The sequence below is a fragment of the Tachypleus tridentatus genome, chromosome 13 (genome assembly GCF_004210375.1).
Source record: "Tachypleus tridentatus isolate NWPU-2018 chromosome 13, ASM421037v1, whole genome shotgun sequence".
Classification (NCBI taxonomy): Eukaryota; Metazoa; Arthropoda; class Merostomata; order Xiphosura; family Limulidae; genus Tachypleus; species Tachypleus tridentatus.
The window spans coordinates 258,289,484-258,296,464 of record NC_134837.1 but is presented as its reverse complement, the minus strand read 5'-3'; the positions used below and the strand labels follow the sequence as shown (position 1 = coordinate 258,296,464).

The window sequence follows — 6,981 nt, the reverse complement described above, 5'->3', positions numbered from 1 at the left end:
GTGCTCGTGCTCCTATTATCAAGCGGAGACGCTTGCTACCTGAGGGTGCTCGGGTTATCACTGTACGTAGAGATCCTTTTCATTTCGTTTATTCCGACTCAAGGCGGTTTTCACAGAGCGGCATCACTGAATGCAACTTCACAGCGAGTGCATCTTTAGCGTTCGTTTTAACGGCGAACCCAAAGACGCTGTATCCTTAAGTAGCCTAAAACTTTTAAGCTCTTAACCCTTTTAGTTGACGAAATACAGCTCTACCGCCACGAAGGCTACATTACAAGGTAAGCTAAACGGACTCTAATAATTTTAAACATAAATGTATACAAAGTAGCGTCTTGAATATTTGATCACAATCTGCTGTTAAAATCATCCGAACTTCAGTTCCAAGTTGTTGTTTTTTTACCCCGTGGGTTTTTATTAAGTTTAAGGTGGGCTAACTAAAGGAATGCTTTTGCTATTCTGGATAGATATTTTCGTGGTTATACCGAGGTAACATTACATACAACAGTAGTGGAATCCTACGATTGACGTGTTGATAAAATGATTATTTCTACGTCTTTAATTTCCAGTGATAACTGAACATCTCCCACGATAGCGAAGATAAATATTTGACATAATAGGTATTTGTCTGTCTGTTTGCGCTTCAATAAACATGCCAAAATGTCTTATATTTCCAGATACAGTTTCTTTATTTTACGATTAATTGTATATATAAGTTTGTTTGTTTGTTTGTTTTGAATTTCGCACAAAGCTACGCGAGGGCTATCTGTGCTAGCCGTCCCTAATTTAGCAGTGTAAGACTAGAGGGAAGGCAGCTAGTCATCACCACCCACCGCCAACTCTTGGTCTACTCTTTTACCAACGAATAGTGGGATTGACCGTCACATTACAACGCCCCCACGGCTGAAAGGGCGAGCATGTTTGGCGCGACGGGGATGCGAACTCGTGACCCTCAGGTTGCGAGTCGCACGTTTTAACACGCTTGGCCGTGTATAAAAGTGTGTTCTTGTTTATACCAGACGAATATTCACTGATTGTAATGGTGATATAATATGCAGTTATAATTGTATTGTGTGGAGCATTTAACAAAAAAAAAAAAAAAAGAGGGTTGGACGTGACCTCGTGGGCAGAATATCAGACAATGAATCCGAGATTCTCATCCTGTTGTCGTAAGTTCTGGTTCTGCGCTATAGGGCTGAAGGTGCGTTAGACGAGTAGCTGTTAACTCTCACTATTCGATTAAAGAAGTCAAGTAGGTATTGGTGAGTGACTTTCTACTGTATAAGTTCAAAATTAGGGAAGACTCGGGCAGGTACCCCTTCTATAGCTTTGTGGGAATGTTTGGAACAAAACACGCAATAAAAAGGATGCGATGATCATAAAACAAGAACATGCCTCTGGAGTGAGTTCGTTCATAAAACAAGAACATGCCTCTGAAGTGAGTTCGTTGTGGAAAAAAGAAAAACAAGTCTCTTGTTAAAGGTAGTTCCTCTTCAGTACCTGGACGAATGGGTTAACCAAGGAAGATGTGTTTCTACTGAACTCAGAAATCCCCTGTAAGTAACTGGTGAGGGGGGGGGATCTTGGAAAGTATGTTTCTACTGAACTCATAGGTCCCCTTTAAGTAACTGGATAGGGAATGTTGTCAGTAAATACGTGTCATTTCTGGTCTGGTTTGAGATAGAAGAGGATAGAGCATTTTCTATAAAGTTCAAAGGGCCATTTCTCGGTCAAAAAGACCAATTAGCCAAGATACGTTTCTTCGAGTATAATGATATACCTTCTGAACGATTTGAGCAATTAATTACAAAATGTGTGTTGTAACTAAATGTAAAATCGTTATAATGAGTGGAATGGTGGAAGCATTTATTAAAAAGTTAGTTTTTCCGGGTATAACAGAATTTCCCATTCACTGCTGTCTTACTGGAAAAACAACTTTCTTTTAATTTCAACAAGAAAACAGTTAGTGGGAAAGTTTTTGAAGAAGCAAAAAAGAGACGTCCCCTCATAGTGAGGAGTGTATTAAGGGGATAAAAGTTTGAATGATACTCCCCCCTCGTGTACTTCCCGGGTAGCCAACCGTCTCTCGACCAGGTTTTAAACCCATAATCTTCGCCGGAGAATAACACTATTGGGATCTAATCCCTCTGTGATTTCCTCGTGCCCTTCTGTTATCAAACAGAAACTTCGAGAACTTATGCATTTTGGGGACGTTTAAAGAAAACAATTTGTTTTTATCCGTGTATTCGTATAGAAGCATCTTATTACATGTTTGAAATTGACGAAAGGGTCAGAAACTCTCAATCTTCACGATTTATTAGGAAGGCATAAATCCATGTAATTTACATATATGTCTAGAAACAACAGCAAAAAATATTGTAATGGAGATGCTGTGACCCATTTTCTACAAGTATACGAACCTTTCTTGGCGAATTTACAAAAGTGTAACTTGGATAGACGATGATGTTAGCGAAACTGGTTTAGCCATTCACTTCCCTGCTCGTCCCAAAACCTGTCTTCCCAGACTTCTTTTCTATTAAATACATACAAGCCTTTCTTGTGTGTTTGTTGTTTATCGTTTGAACTTCATGCAGAGTTACTAGAGAGTTATTTGTTCTAGCCGCAACAGATTAGAGAGAAGGCAACTAGTAAGCAACGCCCGCCACCCACTTTTGGGTTACCCTTTACCATCAAATAGTGGGGCTGACCTTCACATTATAACGTCCCCTAAGTTGAAAGGAGAAGAATTTCAAGTGACGGGATTTGATCCCTCGCCCCGCAAATTACGAATAGAGAGTCCTTAACGGGAAATATTTCGAGCCAGCAGTCGCCATTTGCAACCACCAATCCTGTATTACTAAACAAACAATAGTTCAGATTAATACATTGATAAGAATTAGAAACCAGTAAATCTAAATTTTGTGTTAAACTAATCAACAGATTTGTTTTCACACTCCTCATAATTTGTTAATTTGTCAAAATAACATTCCTCATTTTTTCTTTTGTTTCTAAGGCGGCCTTTCGTTCAACATCATAGCCAATCAGCTAAGCTCTTCGTTAGGTACTATAACCAATTAGATAGCCCCTTCTTTAAATACCAAAACCAATTAGCAAGGTCCTTCGTTTAATACCATAACCAATCAGCTAAGCCCTTTATTAATATAACCAATCAGCTCGGCCCTTCATTTAATATTGTAACCAATCAGCTAGGCCCCTCATTTAATATTGTAACCAATCAGCTAGGATCTTCTTTCAATACCTTAACCAATCATATAGGCTAAAACGTGACGAAGTTTTTTTTTTTGAGAGGCTGTTATTTTATGAAGTACAAGAATTTTAGATAACAAGGATTAGTTATTTAACTTGTAATTAGTCAGAATCAGTTAACAGAGTAAACAACAATGTCAAGTAAAGAATCACGTCATTGGACAACTCTGTATTTCCCTACGTTCGTAAAAGTGCTGACGTAATAAGTATATTTAGTGTTATCTAACTTGCAATTTCAGTTAAAACCAGTTACTGACAAAACACGTATACACAAGACTAGCGATACAAAAATAGAAACAAGAATTTCCTGGTGTATTAAAGTGTCAAAACATCGATTGTAAGACTTTGTGCAATGATTATTATTAACTTTAGATGGAAAATTAAAGTAAATTCATTGTAATAACAGTTTTATAATCTGAACTTACTATTGCTTCTGTCAAAATTTTACCTCTTTCTTCAATCGGTTCGATTTTAGACGTATGAAAGCTCTTCTAGAACAAATATTTTACAAACATTCTCGAGTAAAATAAATTATATAGGAACAAGGAACCACTGTAAATAAACTTTGTAACAGTACGTAGTAACAAGGAACCACTGTAAATAAACTTTGTAACAGTACGTAGTAACAAGGAACCACTGTAAATAAACTTTGTAACAGTACGTAGTAACAAGGAACCACTGTAAATAAACTTTGTAACAGTACCTAGTAACAAGGAACCACTGTAAATAAACTTTGTAACAGTACGTAGTAACAAGGAACCACTGTAAATAAACTTTGTAACAGTACGTAGTAACAAGGAACCACTGTAAATAAACTTTGTAACAGTACGTAGGAACAAGGAACCACTGTAAATAAACTTTGTAACAGTACGTAGTAACAAGGAACCACTGTAAATAAACTTTGTAACAGTACGTAGTAACAAGGAACCACTGCAAATAAACTTTGTAACAGTACGTACTTAGAAGGAACCGTTGTACTCTTCTATGGTCAACAATTCTGTTCAAACCAAATTTAGTTTACAGGATCACGTTTATTGGTTTTGAATATTTACTTGTAAAAGCAAACATACAATCTCTCCGAAAACTGACGGTACCTACCATCATTACCTTCGGGTCAGACCACTGCCTTTTGGTCAGTGTGATGGACTGTGGATTTGAGGTACTTTGGCTCACGTGCTGTTACTAACAAAACAAAGATGATCGCACGCTGGAGCTGTAGATGCGTTATAAGAAAGACAGTCAAGTGTAGCCCAAGTGTTTGCGGATGGTGCTATTGGGTAGCTGTCTTACCTCTAACCTGTCAGTTTTAGATAACCTTAGCGTTGCTTTGCGCGAAATATAGCAAACTAGCATTACCTCCATGTAGAAACGTTTACAAACAAATATTACATCCAAGTGAAAATATTTACATTCGTCGTTATTTTATCAAACATGTTTTACAAAGTCGACTTTAGACTTTTTAACACTACTTAATAGAAACGAGTTAAACGATGTGTTAATGAAAACGAGTTAAACAATGTGTCAACTGTGTCTATATACAGTTTTGTAAACATTGTATCAGCTGTGTTTATATACAGTTTTGTATGCCGATGAACCTGGTGACTTGAGTTAGGTCAGCTACTTTCTAGAATTGGGGGAATATTTATTTATCTACCTTTCTCAGCTCATACTTTAGACCTTTTAAAACCGCGTTAAACAGTCGAATATTTTGTTTGCCTACTGAAAGCTACTCCAATTGAGCCGATCGTTGTTTAGAACTGACAAAAACAATATTTCGTTGTTAAATGTTTGTAGAATTATGTGGATTTAAAATGTACTTTTGAAAAATGGCTTTTCTTTGTACTGGGATATGGTAATGAGGAACTATTTTTTACTTTGCTTTTTGACCGTGATGTGGCTCTCTAACTTCGGATATATTGTTTGTTTGTTTGTTTTTGAATTTCGCTACACGAAGGCTATCTGCATTAGTCGTCCCTAATTTAACAGTGTAAGACTGGAGGGAAAGCAGCTAGTCATTACCACCCACTGCCAACTCTTGGGCTACTCTTTTACCTACGAATAGTCACATTATAACACCCCCACGTCTGAAAGGGGCGAGCATGTTTAGTGTGACGGGGATTCGAACCCGCGACCATCGGATTACGAGTTGAGTGCCTTAACCACCTGGCCATGTCGAGCCAACAAAGAAAGACTTGGTGAATATTAAAGGTGTAGAGATATATCCAGGCCGGGGATACATTGCTTCCATACTTGATTTTCAATCAAAAACTTCGAAATAGTTAATAATTATTTGTAATAATATGAAACTAGCGTTAATCAGAACTAGTCAGAGAGTGGTCACAGAATGATCGTATACAGGAGTTGGCAAAAAGAGAAAGCTACATGTCTTTGATGAATTATATTATTATCTGTGAGTGGTGTTACTTTTTGTCACTTTTTTATACATCGCTAGTAGTATTTCTGATTCGCAGTCACTTTGTTGGTCTTGTGTGATGATTCAGGCAGATTAAGATGGTCACTTCATAAGTAAGAATATTTAATTTCACACAAAGCTACACGAGGGCTATCTGTGCTAGCCGTCCCTAATTTACCAGTGTAAGACTAGAGGGAAGTCAGCTAGTCATCACCACCCATCGACAACTCTTGGGCTACTCTTTTACCAACGAATAGTGGGATTGACAATAACATTATAACGTCCTGCTGCTAAAAGGGCGGGAATGTCTGGTGTGACGATGATTCGAACCCGCGACCCTCAGATTACGAGTCGAGCATACAGGTTTCGTAATGACACAACATAACAACATGTCACTGTATTAAGTTAGTGAGTGAGACAAGGTTCACACAGCTCGAGCACACAGGTTTCGTAATGACACAACATAACAACATGTCACTGTATTAAGTTAGTGAGTGAGACCAGGTTAACACAGTTCGAGCACACAGGTTTTGTAATGACACAACATAACAACATGTCACTGTATTAAGTTAGTGAGTGAGACAAGGTTCACACAGCTCGAGCACACAGGTTTCGTAATGACACAACATAACAACATGTCACTGTATTAAGTTAATGAGTGTGACTAGGTTCACACAGCTCGAGTACACAGGTTTCGTAATGACACAACATAAACAACATGTCACTGTATTAAGTTAGTGAGTGAGACTAGGTTCACACAGCTCGAGCACACAGGTTTCGTAATGACACAACATAACAACATGTCACTGTATTAAGTTAGTGAGTGAGACAAGGTTCACACAGCTCGAGTACACAGGTTTCGTAATGACACAACATAACAACATGTCACTGTATTAAGTTAGTGAGTGAGATTAGGTTCACACAGCTCGAGCACACAGGTTTCGTAATGACACAAGATAACAACATGTCACTGTATTATGTTAGTGAGTGAGACTAGGTTCACACAGCCATTAGTATTTCGGTAATGTATATTTTTTCTAACGAATGCTGTGAATGGTTCTGTGACACAAATGTGACATCAGAAGAATTCAATGGATTCAAAAAAGACCTACGGCTCGTGAGGTAGACCCTGTTTTATGGCTCTTCCCGAAATTTCTGAAACAATCAATCAAACATTCAATTATCGCATTGCATACTGCCGTGGTTGTGCTATAACAGTGACAGCTAAATTCCATTGTTTTGTCAAACAACACTAGATGGTGGGTACTATTGGCTAGCTTCATCCCTTCTTCTCTGTAAGCAAC

General features: G+C 37.9%; 1 protein-coding gene across 1 annotated transcript in view; it reads left to right on the top strand.

Annotated features, from left to right (window-relative positions):
• The first annotated feature begins 141 nt into the window (after positions 1-141).
• The window catches only part of LOC143236526 (uncharacterized), a 41,004-nt gene continuing 34,164 nt past the window's right edge, over positions 142-6,981 (top strand). The window contains exon 1 of the mRNA XM_076474825.1: positions 142-278. The gene's annotated coding sequence lies outside the window, so the exon portion shown is untranslated. The remainder of the gene's footprint in view (positions 279-6,981) is intronic.